General features: G+C 35.2%; 1 protein-coding gene across 1 annotated transcript in view; it reads right to left on the bottom strand.

Annotated features, from left to right (window-relative positions):
* LOC132142234 (receptor-type tyrosine-protein phosphatase delta-like) overlaps positions 1-12,748 on the bottom strand; it is a 53,242-nt gene extending 40,494 nt beyond the window's left edge. Inside the window, 4 exon segments of the mRNA XM_059551941.1 lie at positions 6,347-6,386; positions 8,325-8,406; positions 10,076-10,098; positions 12,363-12,748. The gene's annotated coding sequence lies outside the window, so the exon portion shown is untranslated.
* Positions 12,749-15,109: the final 2,361 nt, after the last annotated feature.

The raw sequence follows: 15,109 nt of genomic DNA, 5'->3' as shown, positions 1-15,109 counted from the left end.
TTGACAATAAAGTTATTATGAATGAACTAAATTAAATGGTGTGTAAAAACTTTCTTCAATTAAATTAAGAAAGGGTAATGAATTCATTTTTGAGTGTGTTGTGCGGCAGGTTAGTGGAAGACTAGATATCTTAGTCTCAAGTGATAGTGTTCAAAAGAGACTAGATGTCTTCTGACTCTGTGCGTCGCCAACAACGAGGATAAATTTATTATCGTCGCTTGAGCCGCTTTGAGGATACGTCGCCAGAGACGAGAACCCAACAGGAATCTTAAAAGGATAGTTCACCCAAAAATGAAAATTACCCCATGATTTAATCACCCTTAAGCCATCCTAGTTAATATAACTTTCTTCTTTTAGACGAATACAATCTAAGTTATATAAAAAAATGTCCTGGCTCTTCCAAGCTTTATAATGACAGTCAATGGGTGTTAAGAATTTGAAGAACATAGGCGTAGAGTAAGCTCCGGTGAGAGGTGATAATGTGGAAGTGCAGTGGAGAGAGCAAAACACTAGTAACGAATTAGAAAACGAGGATTTGTAAAGGAAAATGGATTTCTATGTAAAGAGGAGACTGGTTTTCATCTTTGCTGTTAACAAAACTTGGTTCTCTTGAGACTTGCATATTCTCACAGAAGCTTACTGCTGCTGCTCATATAACATACGTATATGAAATAACACCCATATATAACATACATGAAATTACCCCATAGCAGATCTATACAGGTGGAGCTGGGGCAGGTGGAGGGTTTCTGAAATGCGCTGAAACTGCTACAGCAATCACTAGCCAAGTACTTGACCATTGAGCAGCAATCTCATTCATTGGCTGCTGATGCGAAAAGAAGCCAATCAGCTGCTTCATGTGAATAATGACGTGATTATTTCAGATTGAGTTAGAATTTATAAGCATGCGCCTTCTAGAGTTTAATGACATAATTTTGTATAATGTTTAAATTTATTTTAACAAGTTATACATTTATTTTCCATTTTTATAACTATGTATCAAGTACAAAAAGTATGCAGAAGTTATGTTCCATATCACTGTGCTTCATCTAACAGTATTCAAATCCAGGAATAGGCTACATCACAAACTCCTCACTCTTTTGCATTTCTATTCTCTCAACAGTAGCTTGAAACACACATAAATGTAACTTTTGGCAGTTTTGCACTGATCAATCATTCAACCACTTAATAATGGCTATTGAGCACAAGCTCTTCTTAAGAAGGTTAGAAATCTTTTTCAAAAGAACCCTTAAACCATATGGTTCTGACAGTAATGCACATGCAGAACACTTGTGCTGATCAAGCCTTGAGTACTGAGCACATCAGTGCTTTTAAACTCTTCTCCAGTTTCAGGAAGAGATTTTACAGCTAGCTTTCAGCTCAGTGTCATAAGCACAACTTTCACTAGCAGAAGCACTTAGGACCCACACCTATAAATGGTATCAGAGATGAACGTCTGTGCAATAAGCACAAGAATTGTGCCTCTGTGATGTCTGCATTATTAATATAAACCATATGCTGCTGAAGCTGAGGCAACCTGCTTTTCAAATAGTGCCGGTTTTCAAGTGTGCTCCTAGCAACCCTTAGTCTGCAGGTATGGAAAATAAATAAATGATTAAAAACTAAGAAAATCTCTTTCTCTCTCTCTCACTTCGTCCATCTGTCATTTTCTCACAGCTCTGGGCATTACGGGTCAAACACTTACACCTCGCTCAGACCAACCGCCAAACTCTCCGTTCCTCCAAATTTGTTCTCTTGCATATACAAACCTTAATATCCAAACATCATAATATCCCTCCCTCCCCCTTCTGTCTCTCACACACACACAAAGAGCATTAAGAGGTATAACAAAAGTCAACACACATAATCCCCTTCCATGTGAACTTTGCTCAAATGTAGAGTCATTCAGTTTATTGGTCCATTAAGAATGTTTTTAATGATCCATGGAGAACATTCTGCCTTAAACAGTAATACTTTAAGCTCAGCATAATGCCCTAGCACTGGGTTCCCCGAACATCACTGAATGATCTAAAGTAGTGGGGAAACCTCAACAAAAACCCAGTCAATTAAGACAATAAAGCAATTGCAAGTTCCTATATAAATATATGTATATATATATAGCATAAATATGACAAATAGAAATATTAAGAACATGATGCAATACTCCTTTTCAAAAACACATCATGTTAATATGCTAGCAAAATAGCAGCCAAAAAGTGGGAATGTGCATGCAATTTAGTCTTCTGTATTAGCCTGCCTATGATTTACAATAAAGGATTTCCCATCGATTCACATGCAATTGTAGCTCGAGTGGATGACTGAACATAACAATTAAATTATTTTGTCATTTCCTCTACGATAACCGGGGAGGGGATGAGGCTTTTAATCCTCGCCTACCTGATCAACATCGCTGTCGGGTCCAGGTTTTCAATCTGGTTTCACCGGCTCGGTACCGCCTGTGAATTCATCTATAAGCACCAGAGTTATAATCCAGAAACCCGTCCTCTCCTTTCTGATGATCACCGGAGCTGGGCTGCACTATTAAATGCACAAGAGCAGCAAAAGCACTGCGTGTTTCCAGCGCGCGTAAAGAGCTCGCAGGTCTTTCTCTTTGATGATGCTGATGCTGTGTGTGCATGCAGAAGCGCTCGCGCACACACTCACGCGCAGCGTAATATAGGGGACGGGCTCAAGGCAGGAGGGAGCGGCGGCGGAGTGACGTCAGGTGCCCCGGAATGAATCTCCGGTTCAGGGGAAATAAATAATTTGGAGACATTGCATTTGCACATCGGAGAAACTTCCCAGTAAACGTCCAGAAACTAGGCCAGTGAAAGTTGACAGTTTGTACAGTGACAGTTCAGGGTCCCTATATCTTCATCTTTAACATCCTAAATAGTTCACACACAAAAAGTCCACACTTTTTACTCCAAAGAATACCGACCTGACATTTATGTAAAACATCTTCATCCTGAATACAGTTTCAACAACCTTTCCCTATGTTTTATTGTGTTTAATTACCCAACTATTACAAAATATAATAATATAATTATAATTACTATAATATTCATATAGTAATATTAGTGTATGCATGCATATATATATATAAAGTAACATTTGTAATATAAATATATATAAAAATATAGTATATAAAATATATATTCATAATACCAGAATTATGGTATTGCAAAGACATTATTATATAATGATAAAATATGAATGACATATTTTAAAGATGAAGAGCGGAATTTCTGTGTCTTCAAATGGAACTGCAAAAATTAATGTCTAAGTCATAATATTCATTTAAAGTAATGTATATATATATATATATATATATATATATATATATATATATATATATATATATATATATATATACAGTATATAAATAAACTGACACTGCTGTCTATGACATCGTGTAATGCCCTTTTTTCATTTCGTTTTTTTCCATTAAAAAACAGTAAACATTAATTTTATTTTAAAAAAAATATATATATATATATATATATATATAAAATATAGTGTACTAATAAATATATTAAAATATGATGACATTGTATTGCATATTGCAGTATTGCCAATATGTGATTAATAATTGTAAAAAAAAAAACCTATTGTATGATTGTCTATTGTACAAAAAAAAAAAAAAAAATCTACATGCAAAAATGTTTCTTGTTTTCTTTTTTTTAGCATCTCAGGAAGTGAGAAATATAGGGACACTTATGATGAACTATTTTAATTAACTTTTTATTGCAGCAGAATTTAATTATATGCAAACTGAGGTGCCATTTTTTCTAGTGGGCTGAATTTGAACTATACATGAAATAAATGCAGAATGAAATTTGTTTCACTCTCATGATCACTGTCTGTCTCTCTCTCTCTTTCTCTCTTCTCTCTCTCTCTCTCTCTCTCTCTCTCTCTCTCTCTCTCTCTCTCACACACACACACACACACACACACGGTTCACAGTCACAAAGTTGTATGCATCATCAATACCCCAGTTCCCAGAGAGGTATGTAAATGAGGGCATTAATTTGCTTTAGTTGCAGAAAGTGCTCAGGTAACCACAGACCCGGCAGCCCTCACATAAACACACGCACACACATAAGGAAGAGTTATTTCTGGAAACCTCATTAATCGACCGTATGAATGTAAGGTTGCATGTATAATGCATCATACAAATAATTTTTTTTTTAGTATGTTGGTGGATAGATGGAGGTATTTGATGCTCTTAATCAGAATGTCAGTGTAAGAGCAGGAGACACTCGACATTTTGCACCAAATGAACACACAGCAAGATACCAAACACATGCACTCACACACACACACAGCATCAGAGTGTTGACATTTAATTACTCTCGATCTGGCCTTTGAAAATGAAAGAGAAGAAGGAGTATCAGAACTTCTATCATCTCTAATGTGTATCCTTCAGTGAACTGTTGATTAAAGATTATTCAGCATTCTCTGTCACTCATGCGATTTCTGTGCGTGTGTTTTCTTTAAAATGGTTGGTGCTCTGTAATCCTCACACTAATCGGATTTCTTGTGTGAGTGTGAGCACGTGAGAAAGAAATAGGAAAAAACAATCCATCCCATCCCATCCCCCAGATATTCATCCTTCCTATCTCCCTCTAACACACACACACACACACACAGAGGGCATTATTGTGATCACATGGCCAGTGTCTATTTTCTTGTCAGCTGAATTAAGTGTAAAAGACATTCTCATTACACTGATCAACTCCAGCTGACTTCCTACTGTACTGTACATGACCTCGTCTACATTTAATTCAACTAAAAAACAACTAACTGAATAGACATAAACACATGCACACAAAGAGCTGTTAGTCACAGTTCATCTATGTGTGAACCTAATCTATTCTTACAGTTTGTTCAACTGAAGTGACCATAATCAGATCTTTTTATGATATCCACACTATTGCACATCTAAAAAAAACCTTTATCTCTGTCACTGAGCGATTGCATGTACACATTTATTGTATTTTCTGTCCATTTAATAGCTGAAATTCATTTCAGATGCAAAATATCAAACATAAATAATGCTTTTTTCTCAGAACATTTCATATTAAACTGCACATGTAAATATAAACATGTTCCACACTGTTTTACAACTAGAATGTGTGCATGACTTGTTAACCTTCATTTTGAACAATATATCTATTTTCTATTTGAAATGTGTTGATGGAATTGTGTGTTTGTAGTATATTTCTTTAAAATAAATGCTACTTGGTTTTATATTTAATGCAAAGACATTATACATTTTTAATTGTGGCGTAGGCATACACAAATACTGGAGTCTGTAAAATTTTCCAATGTTTCTGAAAGTATATATATATTACTGTATGTAATTTATTCCTGTGATGGCAAAGCTGAATTTTCAAGCCACCATTAACCCAGTCTTCAGTCAATGGTCTTTCAGAAGCCATTCTAATATTTCTTCTTATTATTATTATTAACCTGATACATTTTTGATAGATTTGTATTTATTTATATATTGTTTTATTTTTAGGATTCTGAATTCATTCAGGCTATCAATTTTTACCTATCATGTGTACCCGGGGAATCGAACCCCCAACCACTTGAGCTACAGGAACACTATATATAGTAAACAAGATAACCAGTTACATTTGAACGTCTGAGAAAGTTATTTGTTTTCCCCTTCGCTCTAAATCCCTCTCAGATGAGTGAGCATAGAGCGAAAATGGAAAAATCTGAGGTGAAGCTGAAGCAGAGTGATTAAAGAATTCTGAGCTGAGAGGGGAAATTGCTGTCACTTCACACCCACACTTTGGCTTTTATTGCAACTATTTTCATGAACAGAGCAGAGGGAAAAAATGTAGAAGCTAACTGGCCATATTTAGTATGAAACGTGAGACACTCTATTATAATTTCTTGTTTCTTAAACTCTATTGTAAAAGCAATATCCCACTCACAATCATACTGTTGTACCGAAAAATAATACTTTTACTCAGCAAAGATGCAATAAATTGATCAAAAGTGTCAGTAAAGACATTTATAATCTAACAAAAGTTTCCTATTTCAAATAAATACTGTTCTTTACTACTTTCTCTGTTTGAACTTCTATTCATCAAAGTGTCCTTAAAGAATATGTATCAATATTATATTAATAATTCTAGTATAATGTAATAGATTATTATATAATACAATATAATAATTGATATAATTAAATCAAGCACAAAACTGGCTGAGGCTGGAATGGTTGGATATATTATATGTATGATTTCTATAGAACAGAACAGCCAACTGCACTGGAATAACTAGTGTTGGGTTGAGCTTGAGGTTATAAAGTGCATCGAGGTGTTCTTACCTGTTAGTGTCCCACATGATGCTGGTCAGAGTTACGGAAGCTGATATGAGATAAAAAGAAGAACATTCAGTATTAACATATCTTTCAGGTTTTAAAATGTTAAAACATCAGCCTCCAGAGGAGGGCAGCAGCAGTCTCACAGCATGAGACAATGCCTTAAAATCAACAGCAAAAGTTGTGGCTCCTGCTGTGTCGGTTTTCTCCAATGGTTTATTTGCACCTTCTATTCATAGATGAGCTATGTGAAATATACTATCTTCATCTATCACTTTAATGCACTACCAGATTCATAAGTACCTTAAGTACCACCTCTAATAAAGAGATGGAGAGGAAGGAGAGTGAGAAAAAGAAAGGGATAGTTATTGAGCGACTGAGAGGAGAGGGGGAAAACGATCTAATGCATCTAATGCAGCTCCAGTTTAGCACATTATACACACACATACACACACACACACACATGAGAAAGAGAGACATGAGGAGTGAACCTAGGAGTGAATGAAAATATATGGAGAGAGGGAATGAAAGGAAAAGACTGAAAGAAAGAAACAGAGAAAGAGAGAGAGACGGAAAGAGTCAGAGAAAAAACAGACAGAGGAAGAGGGACAGATGATGTAAGTATGTATTTTTAGTGGATTACTTCGTCATTGTCAGAAAGAGTTGGATGCATCTGTGAGCAGCTTTAAATAATGCAGCAGTGTATGCACTATAAAACACACACGCACTCTAACGCGCTAAATCCGCAGAGGTTTTATGGTCATATACAGTATTCATGTGTGCGGTATTTGCTGTGAGGCTTTACGGAAGCTGGTCAGAGAGCTACTTGAGGACCAACTGTGTGGGAACACAGGAAGAGGGAAACAGGGTTTGGGGAACACAGAGAGGCATTTGTACTTGTGCATGTAAAAAGGGAAGCAGTCTAAAGCTTCAAAGAGTGGCTCTGTTCCAAATCCTAGTGAGCTGATTACTGAGGCTGCATTTTAAGACATCTTCATATGTGATGGCTTTTCGCAAATTAGGCAGCATGACTGTGCTCCTTCTGATATTCCTATTTTAGACCAAATTGTAAATGCATGTAAGCCTCCACAGTGAAAACTACTTAAAGATTTTGGAAATGTTGACTATAAGCAACACAGTACAATAACATACAGTAATATTGTGAAATATATTTACAAATATATTTTTAAATGTAATTTATTCTTGTGATGCAAAGCTAAATTTTCAGCATCATTACTCCAGTCTTCAGTGTCAAGTGATCAATACAGTCATGGGGTGCTTATCTCATATCTTACTTTTATAAATGCTGAAGTAAATATAAAAGAGAGACATGATAGAAAACAATCATTACAAAGACATATATAAACAAAAATTGCATATGAAAATAAAGTTGCATATATATATATATATAGTTGACATAAATGGTTAACATATATCATTAACATACTGTATGTATGTGAATCATATATGGTCTTATATGGTAACACATAAGGCAATATCACTCATGATATAGGGCAATACTGGGTTTCTTAAAAAAAAAAAAATTCTTACTGAACCAAACTTCTGAATAGCAGTGTATATTTAGGTGACCGGCTTTCTCTCCCATGCTCCCACCCAAAGTTTTGTGAACAGGTATGAAATTCTGCGTAAATGGCACCTACAAGTGCATTTCAATGGCAAAGTTATCGGTTTGACTAACCAATGGAAGTTTGTTCAGACAATTAGACATTTTAGTTTTACAACTGGATCATTTTATTTGAGTAAAGTTTATTTTATTTGTTGTTAGCTTAGCAACATGCTACCTTTCTAAATATATCAAACAATTGTTGCTCGAGTCACATTTGTTTGTCACAAGCTGCTGCTGTCTATGCAATATAAAGTCTTCCAAATCAGCCACTTATGAACTGGCATGCTTGTTAGCTAGGCTCATTGGGTTTTGGACAGAGCCAGTGTGTGTGAATGTGTGTGAATGCAAAAAACTTACATGTGCTAATGTGAGTTTAAACAGAGTCTAAACTCAGCTGTCTCTCACTGGGTGAAAGAAGGACAGACTCCACAGGACTCTCCTGAAAGATGAACAACTCATTAAACACACACACACAAACACACAGCCCTGTTAAATCCTTCTCTCTCAGACATCCACACACACTGAAAGCATCAGTTGGGATTTTTCGGTCTAGTTTGGAAACAACTGATTCAGGTATTCTACCAGAAATGCTCTCAGATCAAGAGACATCTGTCTGAATATGAGGGTCTTACTGTGAGTGTCACTTTAGTAAGATGAAATGAAATTATGTCTACTATTAGATTTGTAGTAATCTGCATGACAGATAATGGTCATATATTCAGTATATATACATTACAGTCAGTAAGATTTTATTTTATTTTATTTTTGTTTTATTAAATTTTTATATGTATCCAGCAAGAGCCAAGGACACATGTAACTGACAAAAAAATTTACTGTAAAGAAATGTGCGATATCCACTAGCAAATAAATAATAATAATAATAATAATAATAATAATAACAATGTTATTCAGCATTTGAGAATGTTCCACTGAGCATCTGGCGTTTGGTACAGATTTGTTTACATTTGATCAGTGACCTAGAAATAATACAGAAAACGTGTCATTTTAGGCAAAAATAGAGAAACAATTCGCTGTAGTCTCAGAGTTTTGGAATCCCACTGTATGCTGTATCATTTGCAAACATTTGGATTGGCTCAATTTTGAAATATAGACCATAAATGCGAGAGACCACGCTCAAGTGTGAGATTGCTGTGACAGATGGGTTGTATTTTGGATTTAAAGGACAAAGGGGTGGGAATGCAGTAAGAACATGTGGTCACTAGGTTGTGCTGTTCACTTTCTTTCACCGACCAACAGTATTGATCACAAACTGGTTGTAAAATTACCTGAGAAATGTGGTGGAAACAAAAATTCAGCACTGCTTATTTATTAAGTATTATGTTTATGTAATACATGGTTTATAGGGTCTAATACACAAAGTGTGCATGCTCATATGTGTTCCTGAGTCAGACAGTATATAGACTGAAGAGCCTAAAACAATCAGCCCTGTGTGTGTGTGTGTGTGTGTGTGTGTGTTTGGGTGTGTGTGTTTGAGAGAGAGAGAGAGAGACCAAAAGGGTTTAATGACATTTCACCCCCCCCACTGAATGGAGGTTTTATTGATCTCAGTGGACATCAGTGCCTTCCAGCATGGCCTTGTACAGAAAGGCACATTAAAACATCTAAACACTGTTAGAGTGTTGAATATGAGATAAGACAAGCCTTTACTACTGGCTATTTAATAAAAAAAAAGATGCAAAAGTGGCCTTTTTGAATACCACCATTTTCATGCCAGGCCCAGAAGGAATCTGCGTAATTTTCACATCTTCTGTGCTGAATTTACGAAATTAAAAACTCAGTAAAATGTGAAGCTGAGCTGCTAGAACTACACTTTCACTCATAGATGAAAGAAATATCAAATTGCACAAAATATGTAATAAACTAACACAAGTGGTGGTGTAAGTGTAGATGGTCGTTCCAGTCTTGAGTAGATTCAGTTTGTGGTGGTTCATCTATCTTAGAATTAAAAGGGTTTCTGGTGCAGTAAATTTAAAGATTGATCTCTGCCATGTGCTGCATTTCAGTTATCACCTCTCATTCTCACTCTTGTCACCCTGCTTGTTAGTTTTTCCAAGCTGTAAAAATACCAGTATGAAGATCTCACTTACCTCTGTGTTCTATTTGAGTCAATCTGAAAAACAGACAGAGAGAAAGAGAGAGAGAAAAAAGAGAGTGAGATGAATACAGTCATCCAAAATGACAGCATTACACCAACACTTCATTATCATGCAACTGTTTTCCATACAAAAGATCAAAAATGCAGTCTCCATGAACTGTGGCAATATCAGATGCTCTGTCATAGTCAATGTACTGTAACACAGTGATTCCCAACCAGGGCCATGCATACCCAAGAGAATACGTGGAAAGATTTAGATTTTGCTTTGGTAAACCTCTAAAACTGAAACTAGGGTTTTAAATAAAATATATTAGGGCTAAAAAATGATTAAAATAATGTGAACTAATTTGCAGATAATATTTTCAGTTATTATTTTTTTTAAAGATATGTTTGTGTCAGTTTGGTCAATATGTGCATGTTCAAAGTATTTTATTTATTTATTTATTTATTTATTTTTAACAAAAGAAAAAAGAAAGAAACATATTTTTATTCATTAGCAATGCATTAAATTGTTCAAGAACGCCAAGATGGTGTTTCAAATGATTGTCAAATAAATTCTGTTCTTTTGAACTTTATTTTCATTAAAATAAATAAGCAATGTTTTCACAAAAAAAAAAAGAAGTTTCTTGAGCAGCAAATCAGCTTATTAGAATGCTTTCTGAAAGATCATATGACACTGAAGACTGGAGTAATGAGTTCAGCTTTGCATTGCATATGGATTTAAACAAAAATAATACTTACAATTATTTATGATAATAACACGAATTAAAAGGGACACATTTTGAGTTTGGTGTCTTTAATTTAAACACTACAGAACTGATACGGGTAGGTAAAACCATTCAGGGACCAACTGGCTGACAGGTCAAGGGGTCACGTCAAGTCAATGCACTAACCACCACACACTGTAAAAAAGGCATGCATATGTTTGAGTGAAAATGGAGCAGGTCACGACTGTCAATCCTGATCTCAGATAGAGATGATTTTTTTTCTCCCTTTTTCTATCTTCTTTTTAGACTCATCTTCTCTCTCACAATCGTACACACACTTTCACACTCACATTTTGAGAGAGTTGTTTGACTGTGTGCCTAATGATAATAGATGAGGTGTCAGGATGAAGGTGAGAGACACTAAGTCATCCTCACAGCATGAGGGAGACACAGCTCATTTTCTCTCATTTTCACTTCGCCTAAATCTAGAGGCGCTAAAATTGGAGAAAAGCACCTATAGAGCTTCTTTTCCAACACACTGTTTTCCATTTTATTTTACTCTTACTTTGAAATAATGTGGCCGTCTGTGACTGAGTTATGGAAGGGAGAACTTGGATATTCAAACTGGGCTGCCTTTTCAGTACACATTAGAGCAGCGGGAAGAAGTCAGCACTTTACACAAGTCTTGTGAGAAAATGTCAAAATATGACAGGGCTGAACAGAAATAGAAAAACTGCTTATGCAAGCCTCTTGTCTCTCAGAGAATCACCAGAATAAAGTGACCTCCTGTTCTCAAGAGAATTCATATACGTTCACAGACATGAAGAGTCCCAAACTAACATAAAGCATAATGCATAAACATTATTTAATGTCATTCAGTTCTATTGTTGCTACATTTTTACAATTATGGGTAAAAATTGTCATTAAACTGTATAATATTTGTGTAGTAATTTGTAGTTGTAGGAATATAATATTAAACAAAAGTGTTACCGAAATAACTTCAACAATAAGAATCCATGTGGTAATAATATTTATTACTACGTATTTTCTATTCGCATATTAAATTAATTAATTAATTCGTTGTAGGCTACATTTTTACAACGTAAAATGGCATGCATTTTCTTTAAAAAAATAAAAATAAAAAGTATATATATATATATATATATATATATATATATATATATATATAGTACTGTGTTTTAAGGTATCTTACAGTTTTACTGTAGCCCATTATTCCTGATAATATTTGGACTTTTTTTTTTTTACAGTGTGGTTTGTAATAGCCCGCAGTCATTGCAAATTTTTAAGAAAACCAACAAACTTCAAGACTTTTAATGAGTTCATCCTGTCCTAAAATGTTCTAGAGAGCTAACAACTCTAATAAATAATTCAATTTAACGTGACGTGTTCTGTGTGAGCACTATGAAATCCTGGACATTTATAAATTGACTACCTAGCAATAGTTTGTCTTCGTCTGAATTTCCCAGCCTTCACACACACACACACACACACACACACTTGACCAAAGAACCGGACGACCTCGCTCTATTGTGAAGCCGCGCAAGCTCTTACCGGATACTCCAGGTATAGTCGCGGTGCGAGGAGATCCCGGTGGAGATCCGTCTCTCTATCCGCCCGAGTGAGAGTTCAAGATCTGGTAACTCCGACAGAAGACGAGTGCAGTCTGTACGGTTCTCAAAAACCCGACGTGTCCACGCGCATAACCCGATATAAGTGAAGAGCTTTAGAAGCGTTTGAAGTGGTGCGCTTCACGCGAAGTGCTCGCATCCTGCTTTTAAAAATACTCTCCACACGCAGGTGCGCTTCGGGCTCGCGCAGAGCCAGAAGATTCAGAGCGCAAGTTGATCTCAACACAACACATATCTGATGAAGAACAAATATATGCAGGATGCAGCCAGTACACACACATGCGCGCGCGCGCGTAAATTGGGTGACGATTTAGGATAGATTTTTTTTCACAGAACATTTCAATAGCCTATAAACTGTTTTTTAGCTGGATATCCGCTTTTTTATGTGCGAGATTTAACACAACCTCATGATAATACAAGCCCGAAGGGGAGCTCAGCAATAGAAATCTCATCATCATTCATTAACTCATCAAAAGACAGCGCACGCGGTCGTACACACACACACACACACACACACACACACACACACACACACACTGTGCATCTATTCCAGGACATCACATGGCTTAATTAGATGAAGTGTGATCTCATTAACAACACAACAATGCTTTAACAGCATACATATTCATGTATTTTCCATGATCATCACTGTGCAGATGATATTCAGAGTATGTGTTCATGTTAAAATAAAAATTAGGTCGTATAGCCCACCCAGAGCTTCCTGTGCTCATGGGGGCTGTGTACAGAAAATACACACAAACACATCAAATACTCAATTACACAACATGCAAACCACACTAAATGACCTAATACAAGCCTTCATCTTATCTTTGTCTCTTGTTCTCACATTCTGGCTGCCTAAATTAATATATAAGAAACAGATGATTAGAGAAGGTGAATAATAAGCAGGCCCAGACAGAATCTGTTCAGCTTTTTTCACACTTTCTGCAGTTCTGCAGAGGGGAAATCTGCAAAATGGAAATATAATAATATTTAAAATATGATATATTACATAAAGGGAGCTGAGAGTACTGTACACTTTTACTGGAAACTAGAAGCATATATATTATGTTTCCTTTATCATATAATATATTATGTTATATTTTTTATTATAAATATCTCCCGAAATATTTAATAAATGAAAGGGCAGGAGAATATGCAAATATTTGTGAATGATGGCATGCCTAAAAATATTTATTGCTTGAAATGCATTTGTGTTTAAAGGGATAGCTCACATAATAATAATAATAATAATAATAATAATAATAATAATAATAATAATAATAATAATAATAATAAAACCTTCATTCAATCATTTGCTCACCTACATTTCAGTAAATTTGTAATGTTACCAAATATCACTTATCAGAAATGTTCTGAATGTATTTAGAAAAATTTTCATACATTTTGGGACCAGATTATAATTTTTTTTCCTACACTACTGTAAGTTTGGGATCTGTATTTTTATGCTCTTAATGCCTTTACTTTCACCATATATTGAAATAACAGTACATGTAAAAAGTTTGGAATAATTACTATTTTTAATGTGTTTGAAAGAAGTATCTTACACACACCAAGGCTGCAATTTTTTAATGGGAAATACAGTAAAAATAGCAATATTGTGAAATATTATTACAATTTAAAATATCAAAAAAGCATGATCAAATGAGCTAAAATATTTAAAAATGAAAGTCAAGAGAATATGCAGATACTTGTGGATGATGGCAAAAGTACAAATATTTATTGCTGGAAATGTGTTTGTTTTTAAAAGCATAGTTCACCTTAAAATAAAAATGAACACAAATCAAAATCATCATCATTTACTCACCTACATTTCATTCTAAATCTGTATGGCTATTCCTATATTTTGTCCATAAAATTAAAGTTATCGGGTTCAAAACAACACTGAACTCTGGCTGTATGGACAAAACTGACATTTTTCTAAATATTCTGCTACACAGAAGACGGAAAGTCATGACATGACATCAAGATGAGTAAATGTTGACATCATTTTCATTTTTTGGTGTACTATCCCTTTAACACCTTTGACCTCACCTTCAGAGGTCGAGTTTACACCTTCATTAAGGTCAGGAAACACAAACACACAAACACACACACACACACACACACTTGCAACTCAGCACCTTGCTCTATTAGGTGACAGGTCACAGAAGTGCAGCCATAATTCTTTATGCATCTATCCCCTGAGAGGTTTTATGTGTGTGTCAGCCACTATGTTAATGAATATATTAAAAACACTCAAGAGTAAAAGACCAGCCTAATAAGTAAATATAAGATTGTGCATGCAAGAATAATTAAGAAGAAACACCTTTCTTCTCACTTCTTGTCTCACTTTGTCTGAGTGTGAGATATGGAGACAATATGCATGAAGGAGAATGTGTGTAGATTGTGTGTATGTGTGAGAGAGCACTTATGTGTAAGTATGTGTGGTTGTGTGTGTGTGTGTGTGTGTGTGTGTCTCATCACCATACAGCTGAGACTGCAGGTGGTAGATCTTTCAGTGAAAGACTGTCTCACTTCTCATAAGAATCACTGCCAGATAACACACACAGGAGTCACTGTTTATCACATACACATATACACACCACTGCAAATGAAGAAATAATCAAGCCTAATCACAAAACACGCTGGACACATTAAACATCTATC

This window comes from Carassius carassius, chromosome 6 (genome assembly GCF_963082965.1).
Source record: "Carassius carassius chromosome 6, fCarCar2.1, whole genome shotgun sequence".
Lineage (NCBI taxonomy): Eukaryota > Metazoa > Chordata > Actinopteri > Cypriniformes > Cyprinidae > Carassius > Carassius carassius.
The sequence above is the reverse complement of the archived record's forward strand: the minus strand, read 5'-3'. Positions and strand labels throughout refer to the sequence as shown.